Here is a 7,613-nt window from a genome sequence, read left to right on the forward strand (position 1 = left end):
TTAAAGGCTTCACTGATATCAGTAGTAACTGACTTCCTTTTCCATGTAGAGGTAGAATTCTTTCGCTGAGATTGCGAGCTGGTACGATTAGCAGCACCCCCCCGCCCCCTCCCCCTGTCAGGTTGGCGGTGCGGGACACACTGTTGGACCCACTTTTAAAACAGTTCCAAACTTTTCACAGCGACTCCAAACTTTTCAGCTACTTTTGCCATCCACCGCCCTCTGCTGTAAGATTCAACCCATTGCCCGTGTGCTGCTAAGAAGTTGAGTAACCCACCAGAATGGGACTCAGTCAACCAGCTCTTTGTTAACATTCACAATGTTTGTTTTAAAAAAAAACCAAGATCCAAAGCATCAGCATCTTTATTTTGTCAAACCAGCCACTCTTTCCTTATGCTGTTAGCTGCCATTCAGCTTGAGGTAGTGCACCCCCGAAACATCTCCTGTTCCTGCTGTGTTCATCCAGCTCTACATCTTGTTATCTCAGATCTTCCAGCATCTGTAGTTCCTACCATCTCCTGTTCCTACTCTGTTTAGAAAAACACTTTCTGCGAGGTCTTTTTTTTTTCAGAAATCATGACCAAGACGTTTGGATAGATTCCTGATCTCATCTCCCTGGCTTGGGTAAACTGAGACGAAGTCTCATCCAGAATCATAGAATCCCTACAGAGTGGAAAGAGGCCATTCAGCCCACCATCTTAACAAACTGATACCCCTGCCCACCCTATCACCCTGAATTTCCCATGGCTAATCCACCTAACCTGCACATTTCAGGCAATTTCCCATGGCTAATCCACCTAACCTGCACATTACAGGCAATTTCCCATGGCTAATCCACCTAACCTGCACATCTTTGGACTGTGGGAGGAAATATGACTCAGGGAAGAACAGAAAGGGTAAGGAATATTGAAAGTGTCAGAGGAGGAACCATGGGGCTAGGGAATATTAGGAGTTCAGGTGCAGTTTTCCACAGCCTTTGGTATCTCCTTGAGGATGTAAATTTAATGCACTTGGATGCAATCAAGCATAAAGGGTTTCCTTTTACTCATAGCTCTGGGAATCGCAAGATCTAAACTGCAAATCCACACAGACACAAGGAGAACACATCCACATAGGCAGTTACCAATGGCTAGGATTGAACTCAAGTCCTCAGCACTGTGAGGTAGCAATGCTAACCACTGAGCCACCATCCAGCTCAGATTTAGGTTGTAACCAAAACAGAAATTGCTAGAGAAACTCAACAGGTCTGGCAGCACCTCCAAGAAGAAAGCAGAGTTAACATTTCGCATGTGAAGACTCTTCATCAGAAAAGTTCTTCCCTCCACAGATGTTGCCAGGCTTGCTGAGTTTCGCCACCAATTTCTGTTGTTTCAGATCTCTAGCATCTGCAGTTCTATGTATGATTTAGTTTATCAGTTATCTAAGCATGGGATTGAAATAGATACTGGGCCCTTACTGATCGGACTTCTTTTGAAACAAAAAGGAATGTTTTAAGGTAGCCTCAGTTTTACTGAAATCCCCAGAGAGAGAAATCTCAACAGTGAAATGCAATGCCGTTGATTCTCTGCTAATTAGACTTCACCATGAGCACTTTATATCTTGATATGAAGGTAAAGTTTCCATAATCTGACCTGACCATGGGGCTGCTCTCTGATTAGAGGGAACCAACTGGTGGTGATTTAACCTGAGGATCTTCACACCATAGGTGAGGGGGGCAAGTTGAGAAAGAGAATCCTTCATATATTAACATCAGTTAGTGCAGGAATTGAAACCTTGCTGTTGGCATCATAGTGCGCTGCAAAGTAGCCATCCAAACCAAGTGAGCCAAGCCAGCTCCTATTTATGCCGTGGCTTTGATCGAGAAAGATGTTAGGTTCTGTCCCCGGCCTATTCCATCCAGGGTTGCTACAGCTGAAATGAATGGCCCAGGTATTTCCAGAATGGAGTAACAGGTCAGGACCCTGTGGAATCCCAGACTCTGTGAGCATTTCTGTAAGATGGTGATGGAATGGGCTCATCCAGTCTGTCTACTCTTCTTCCTTTTCTTCTTTCTCCTTTTTTTTTCGCCTTTTTGGTTTTAGTTTTTTTTCTACTAACTTAATCTGTGGAGAGTGGCAGCGGTGACGGCAGTGCTGGTCTAGATATCCGGTGGGAGGCAGCTACTGGGGGCCTGATCTGGGACTCTCAGTGAGTTCCCGATGCCCAGCGCGGTGGAGTGAAGGTGAGACCAAGGATCAGCATGGACGGCGCCTGGATCGGGGCTTTGGTGGTTTGAGATCCAACGTGGCGATGGAGTCTCCCCCCTGACATCTGCAATGATAATGAGAGCAGGGGAGATTGGTCCAGCATGGGAAAAGTGTGCCAAAGTGGAGGAGATCAAGCCCTTGTAAGGAAATGCAGTCTCAGCATGGCTAAGCACTAAAGAAAGACTGCAATGGTTGAACGTTTAACCTTATTTCTTTATTTTTCAACTTAATACTGAGAGTGACTGCAATGGTTAACTTTTAACTTTGTTCCTTATTTCTTTCTACCTTGTTCTTAAGTTTTTGTACTTAGGCACTTGTACCTAAGATGACATTGAAAACTTTTCACCGTATTGCTGTACTCGAGTACACGTGATAATAGTCTAAATCTAAAAATCTAAAATTGAAGATTCGGTTGGGCAATCCCCCTGAGCCTAGAATACTTAACACCAGAGAATTCAGAGGCCTCTATTCCCGCAAAGTTAATCGTTGCCCAGAAAACATTAGATGGTTAAATATCTGGAACAACGTCAAAGTAACTGCTAAGGTGACCCATGCATCCTCAACTGCGCGTCCCTGGAACCCCACCCAACATAATTCCATTTCTCAGGGACTTGGCAGCCCCTCCCTTGATACTCGCCCACTCCCACCCCATCACCAACTGGCCCTGACAATATATCCCACCATCCCCAAATCCCGCTGGGCCCTGACATTTCCAACTGGCAATCTATCCCCTGCCATTCCCCCTCCCATGCCACCACAACAACAGCCCCCAAATCCACTCCCCCACCCCCCACCTCTGGGAGCCCTGACATTCCTCCCTTTGACAATGCAAAATTCTCTCACCCTACTGGTCCCATTTCCCCCCTCACCCAATGAAGGGATGTGGGGAGAGGGTGGGATTAGGATATTGAGCTCAATGATCAGCCATGATCAAGGGCCTACTCCTGTTCCTATCTTTGGAGCTTGCACATTCTCCCTGTGTCTGCCTGGGTTTCCTCTGGGTGCTCTGGTATCCTCCCACAGTCCAAAGATATGCAGGTTAGGGTGTATTGTCCATGCTAAATTGTCCCATAGTGTCCATGGACGTACAGGCTAGGTGGGTTAGCCATGGGAAATGCATTTTTAGAGGGATAGGATATCGTGGGTGGATCTAGATAGGATGCTGTTCAGAGGGTCAAGTTAAACTCGGCCGGTCAAAAGGCCTGCTTTCATATTGTAGGGGTTCGATGATTCTAATTGCTACAATAAATTGGCACAAAGCAAGTTCCCGAAAACAGCAACGTGTTAATGACCAGATCGTTTGTTTTTGTGGTGTTGATTGATGAACATAATTGGGCCAGGGGGTCTCCCACCTTTTCTACTTTGAAATGTTGTCAAGAGATTCTTTTTTACATTTACCTGTGAAGGCCTTGCTTTAGGGTCTCCTGGAAAAGATGGTGCTTCAGTACAGCACTCCCTTAGTACTACACCATATTGATTTTTGGGCTTAACTCAAATTGGAAAGGGGACAAAATAGAGTGGAAAAATAAGGACTGATTTCAGTGTCATAAATCCCAAGACTCTTTCAGCTAAATAAATGGGCCAGCCATTTCCTGATCTTTCTTGCTATGCATGCTGTTGGGATAAACTAACAACGCAAGGTGGGACTTAAGTGGTACAGCCAGCTCCTGCCTCTGTGCTCATGTGTAGATGTACCTTCAGGATACAGTAGCTAAATTGAATCAATTAAATATTCCCAATATCTTACTATGATTTTGATGGCTAAGTTTACATCAATGGAGCTGAGGTGGAGATGGTTGAGACCATCAAGTTCCTAGGAGTGACGATAACCACCAATCTGTTTTGGATCACCAACATTGATACAACAGTCAAGAAAGCACAACAACACCTTTACTTCCTCACGGAGGCTAAGGAAATTCGTCATGTCAATAAAGATTCTTACCAATTTTTACAGATGCACCATAGAAAGCATTCTACCTGGATACATCACGGCTTGGTACAGCAACTGCTCTGCCCAGGATCGTAAGAAACTACAGGGAGTTGTGAACACAGCCCAGTCCATCACACAAGCCAACTTTCCATCCATTGACTCCATCCATACTTCTTGCTGCCTCAGGAAGGCAGCTAACATTATCAAAGACCCGCCCCCAACCCCAGTTATAATCTCTTCCGTGTACCAACAGATTCAAGAACAGCTTCTTCCCCGCTGTTATTAGACTTCTGAATGGACCTCTCAAATTTCAAATCTAATGTTGACTTCGATCTTACTGCACCTTCTCTGCAGCTGTAGCAATGTATTCCTCACTTTGTTCAATCACTCTAAGGCACTTTGTACTGTACTGTACTGCACGCAAAACAAAACTTTTCACTGTACCTAGGTACATGGCACAATAATAAATCAAATCAAACCAAATTTAACAGATGTTGACAATACTGATGTAATTTAAAGAAAGAATGAATTGTTCAGCACTATGTCTGAGGTCGATGCCATGGGGATTTGCAATATTTTTGTGATGTTAATGGCACCATATAAATTCAAGGCGTCGGTACTGCAGAGTGGAAATGATGGTATCCTTATTACTGTAGTTCGAGTTAGCTTATGAATCGACACAAGCAATCTTGTGTTTTCCTAGGCTTCCAGTAATGGAAGAATAAACATTCTACCAGACTGTGCAATTCAAGCTGCAAACTGATCAGGTCTATTCACCGTAAAACGTAGACAGGAGCAGAAAGTCAATACATCAGGTTTCACTTAATGATGGAATTTTTAACTTACCACCTCCTTGGATATATAAAACACAATGTACAACCTTATTTAATTCTTTTCATAGTATTAAAAGTAGTTCAGCGCTAGAACATAACCTCTATATGAGATGTTGTCTATCAGTGCAGAATCTCCAGCCTCTATTACTTTCGCTCAAATAACCTGGGGCGTTCACAAATTGTGATTCACTGCTTATTATTTTTGAAGCCAAATTGGAATTAAATGAGTGTCTTTGGTAGTTGAAGGAAGCTTACAAGGTTTAAAATAAGGCTTTTGTGGGCAGTGATAAAATCTCCACCTCTGAGCCAGGAGGCCCAGGTTCAAACACCATGTGCTCCAGACAGAGGTATGTAATAACATCTCTGAACAGGTTAGTCAGAAATTATTTATAAGATATGAAGTGATATAGAAAAGGCATAGCCATGCTAAATTGCACTTAGTACCTAGGGATGTACAGGCTAGGTGAATTAGCCATGGGAAATGCAGGCTTAGAGGGACAGGGCAGTCAGATGGGTCTGGGTGAGACGCTCTTTGGAGGGTCAGTAAGGATTTGATGGGCTGAATGGCCTGCTTCCACACCATGAGGATTCAATGATTTCATAATAAGATATATGTTTCATATCGTGATGATGCTGCGGTTTTAAGAGGTATATTTTGTCTTGGTTTAAGAGAGAGGTTGAACAAGAGGTGCCAAGCAGTGTGTGATGAAGCAAACAGCTTGTGAGGCCTTGGGTTTTGTTTTTAAAATGTTGGAACAATAGAAGCAGCCTAGATGGCTGTGGCCAGCTCTCTCAGACCGGGATTTCTGGACTTTTTGTTTCAGTCCTTAAGGTGTACCTTTCAGATTTAGCAGTTGCTGTTTTGAGCTTGAAGAAGTAGAAGCAATTTTCTTTTCCTTCTTGCAGTTACAGCCAAAAGCTGGGGGTTCTCTTCCTAGGCAGCCAGATTGTATGTGAGACAAAATCTGTTTCTGAATTCGTCTTTTTGCCAAGGGCTGTGTTTGTGGGATGTTAATATATTGGAACAGCTAATTAGTAATAGTCATTGTATCTATTATTCTGTTAAGTTTTCCAATAGGGTCGTTATTCTAAATTCCTTTTTTCTGCTCCTATGATGCTGCTTGGCCTGCTGTGTTCATCCAGCCCTGCACCTTGTTGTCTCGGATTCTCCAGCATCTGCAGTTCCTACTATCTCTCCTCTTCCTTTTTCTTTGGTTGTGTTTTAACTATAGTGTTTGAATAAATGGGGTTTTGCTTAACATTGAGCAGTTTTATCCAGTCAATTGCATCTGGAACACAACACATTGCATTTGCCTTTAAAATAAGAAAAAGTTAGATTCTAGGCTGCCTTCTTAAAATATTTTGAGGGGATCTGCTCTGGTCCATAATAATATACTATAGGCCTCTCAATAGCCAGCCGAACAGACCTACAAGCAGATCGTGAAAAGATATAAAAGCAACAGCATTGTTGTAATGGGTTATTTCGACTTCCCCAAAATTGACTGGGACTCTTAGTGCCAGGGGCTTCGATGTGTTAGAATTTGTTAGGTGCATCCAGGTTTCTTGAAACAAAATGTAGATAGTCCAGCTAGGGCAGGGGCTGCACTAGACCCTGTTTTTGGGAATGAGCCTGGCCAGGTGATTGACGTTTCAGTGGGGAGCATTTTGTAAATAGTGATCGTAATTCTGTAAGTTTTAAGATAGTTATGTAAAAGGATAAGACTGACCTACAGGCAAAAGTGCTAAATTGGAAGGTGGTGAAGGTGGGTTTCCAGCTAATTACAGGATCTGGCGAGATTCGATTCGGGTGGCTGTTTAAGGGTAAATCCACATCAATGGGAATCTCTTAAAGGCCACTTGATCAGAGTTCAGGATCTAAACTAAAATTAAACAATGTCCTCGAGGAGTGAAAAGGGAGTAGAAAAGAACTTGAAACAAGAATATAGGAGCACTAGAAGGGGCTATGAAATGTCCTTGCGAGTAGGATTAGGATTAAAATCAGACTTTCAGTAGCCAAGGGAGAAGAAAATAGGAACTAAAAGGTAATAGTCTTGGATTACAATGTGTCAACAAGAGTGAAGATAGATCAGATAAATGCAAGACTTGAGGCATAATGTAGGAAGGACTTCAGATTCAAGAGGAATTGAGACTAACTCTGGGGCAGAGGTTACATTTGCAAAGAGATGGGTTGCACCTCAATAGGACTGACACCTGTACCCTCACATGGGTGTTCACTAGTATAATTGAGGTGGGTTTAAATGATATTAGCAGGGTCATGGGCACCAACATATACATTCAGAAAAGAGGAATAAAATGCGTAAAGGAGTGAGTACTGGATAGTACTAATGAAGGAAGCAACACCCTTTTAGATAGGAGCAGGTCAAGGACAATTACAAAAAAGCTACCAGACTGGTTTAGAGTGCATGTTTGTAAAGTGCAATAAGTGACAGCTTTGATGAGCCATTAACATGAAAATATCCATGTGGGAATATGATCCACGGACAATAACAGAAACATGGTTTAATAATAATGCAGATAACAAGGTGTAGAGCTGGATGAACACAGCAGGCCAAGCAGTATCAGAGGAGCAGGAAGGCTGATGTT

The sequence above is a fragment of the Rhincodon typus genome, chromosome 12 (assembly GCF_021869965.1).
Source record: "Rhincodon typus isolate 14 chromosome 12, sRhiTyp1.1, whole genome shotgun sequence".
NCBI lineage: Eukaryota > Metazoa > Chordata > Chondrichthyes > Orectolobiformes > Rhincodontidae > Rhincodon > Rhincodon typus.